Consider the following 2,941-nt stretch of genomic DNA (forward strand, 5'->3'; position numbering starts at 1 on the left):
AATTAATTCTAATGTTCTTATTTTTCTAGGAATTAAAAAGACATATTACACCATCAATTCAAAAGATTATTTGTTCTTCTGAAGTGGCTGCATAATTGCCATTTTCGCTATGTATTTTTAATTCCTGGAAAGTTAACAATGGTAGAACCGAATATTTTTCTCTCGAAGATTCGCATTTGCTGTTCCTTTTTTTGTTTACAATCAACAACAAATTTCCTGAAGTAAGAGTAAACACTACTATACCTTTAAATGTTAACATTTTCATGCCGGTGAGAGCAAAAACAGTGATTATTCCACAAATTCTAACAGAGGATTTCACTTTCCTGTTACTGACTCCATCATTTATCTCTTTCTGCAGAGCATCAAAAGGAAAATAGTATTTTTGCAAAAAAAATGATGTGATATTTGTCAGAACTAAATTAAATGATGGAGTTTTGCTTCCTTATACAGCAATTTAGTTTATTTGAGAGGTACAGCATGGAAACAGGCCCTTCTGCCTACCGAGTCCATGCTAACCGTCGATCACTTGTTCACACAAGTTCTACTTTTGCATCCACTCCCTACACATTAGGGGCAATTTTACAGAGCTCAATTACCTCACAAACCAGCACATCTTTAGGATGCTGGAAGAAACCAGAGCATTCGGTGGAAATCCATGTGATCACAGGGAGAATGTGCAAACTCCACATGGACAGCATAGTCAGAATTGAACCCAGGTCTCTGATGATATGAGGCATTCGCTTGACCAGCTGGGGCAATTTTTTACAGAGCTAAATAACCAACAAACCTTGTTTTTGGGAAGTGGGAGGAAGCCAGAGAACACAGTCACAGGGAGAATGTGAAAACTCCTTATTTAATTATTTCGCACAAAGTAATGATGTTTGAACAAAGTAAGTAATTGAATGTAAATTATATTAAATTTACACCATTTGAATATGTCCCAATCTTCGAATTTGACAAAACTCACTTTAAGTATAACATAAATAAATTCATAAGTTATAGGAGCAGAATGAGGCCATTCAGCCCATCAAGTCTACCCCGCCATTCAATCATGACTGATCTATCCTTCTCTCTCAACCCCATTCTCCTGCCTTCTCCCCAAAACCTCTGACAGCTGAAATCACAGTGTGTATCTCAAAGATACACAAAATGGTTGTGAACTCTTTTTAAGTTCCAGCACTTTTTTTAAATTGCTCTTTCTCCTCCAGGGAGTGACAGAGTGGATTACTGCATTCTTGAAGAAGGTTAGAGGAATGTATATATTTGGTTTTATTCTAACTCTACTGAATGCCAGGAATAAAATGAATCACCAAGGGAGCTGCAGAATCGTTTGCATCTCACTTATTTCACTCTCTTTAACACCATTCATGTATGCACTTATCATACAATTGCAAACCACAATTAATGACATGGCTTTCCCTTTATGGAAAGAAAGTGAATCATATATTCACATTATCCTCAGCTTTAACCTTGGAATGAGTTCCTCATCTGAGTTCCTTTGACGTCATTGGCATTGTGTCTACTTCTTGACTCGGGCCAGGTGTCACTTCTTGTCAGCATGCAGTAGAATAGTATTTATTTTACAGTCTCCGCTGTATCACTTATCACAGATATGAAATTAATTTTATTGGATATCTCTTTGTAATTCACATGCCAATATCCCATTTCTGAATGTCACAACATTACTTGGCATTAACACATAAACATATTTTGTTCCCTTTTCTGTTTCTCTTCTACTCTCCCCTCAAAGTTTAGCTGAATACGAGGCCACACACTGAACATGCAGAACAATGCAGGAACATTTGTTGATTTTTCCTCACAGATCCTCTGCTAGCAACAGAATCATTGATGCCAAGGACCATGCCTCCATTCAAACCAACCTTGCTGATGTTGATAAAGTGATTGGGAGATATAATGGACAGCACAAAACCTATGCCAACTGTGCAGCTATCTGTAGGATGGGTGAATCGGATGATTGTATCCTGAGGCTAGCAAAGAATGATGGGATTGTGGCCAAGGGTGTCTAATAAACAGAAGACACGTGTTTTAGGAATGCTGATGTATGTAGAAAAACAAAAATTTGAGCAAACCAAAAGGTTTAGCTGAACCCGAACATAATTGTGTTCTGACTCTTCTCTGCATCAGAAGTCCAGTAGGAGTGTAACTCATTGTGCACGGTGGCATCCTTCTGCTGTTTAACACAAAACTTGCTCGGCAATGCCTCATTGAGCACCTTTGTAATGCTACCTGCTTCACTGCACTGTCAACGATTCTCACTGATCTGTCCTCCCCTGCAGCATTTGACGCCGAATGACAATGATAAGATGTGTTTAATAATCTATTCTTCCATAAGATGCTCGAATAGAAATGAACAAAAATGAGGATTATGATCAGAGATTTATTTAGTAGGGCACAGCAAAATGCATTTTAATTCTTCAGTAGCATTCTCTGCTCATATAGGACCGACCGTGTTTCATTTCAAACCATTTGATTGATTATCCATGAAGTTATCAATCCCATTACCTCAACGACCGACTTTTCAAACGGGTAAGAGGAAAGGGTTATATGTCATCTTGACATTGCTTGTGCAAGCCACTTTTAGAATGAGACTCCTATTGCAAGGTTCACAAGGCAGTATTTTTTTCCCATGTAGTGCCCCGACTGAAACTGTGGTATTCTTTATTATTATTCTGCAAAGATTCCCAGTGACTTGCGCTTAGGCCAATCTCTGTGAGCATCCAGTTCTTAAAAAGACATAACAAAATATAAGTCACACAGTTACAGGGAGGTCTTCCTACTAAATGAATGGAAGTTATTTTAATTGGGGATGGATGGAGGAGTGTTTCTGTGCTGCCAAGGGGACTTGGACAGTTAGTTCAAAATTAGTGTTCACAAGAGGCAAGAAGGCCATAAAGATTAGTTCATAAGTTCATAAGTGATA

At 38.1% G+C, this 2,941-nt stretch overlaps 1 pseudogene; it reads left to right on the forward strand.

Moving 5' to 3' along the window:
- The first annotated feature begins 1,780 nt into the window (after positions 1-1,780).
- On the forward strand, positions 1,781-2,027 carry LOC144593967 (small ribosomal subunit protein eS21 pseudogene; annotated as a pseudogene).
- The last annotated feature ends 914 nt before the right edge of the window (positions 2,028-2,941 follow it).

This window comes from Rhinoraja longicauda, chromosome 5, assembly GCF_053455715.1.
Source record: "Rhinoraja longicauda isolate Sanriku21f chromosome 5, sRhiLon1.1, whole genome shotgun sequence".
NCBI lineage: Eukaryota > Metazoa > Chordata > Chondrichthyes > Rajiformes > Arhynchobatidae > Rhinoraja > Rhinoraja longicauda.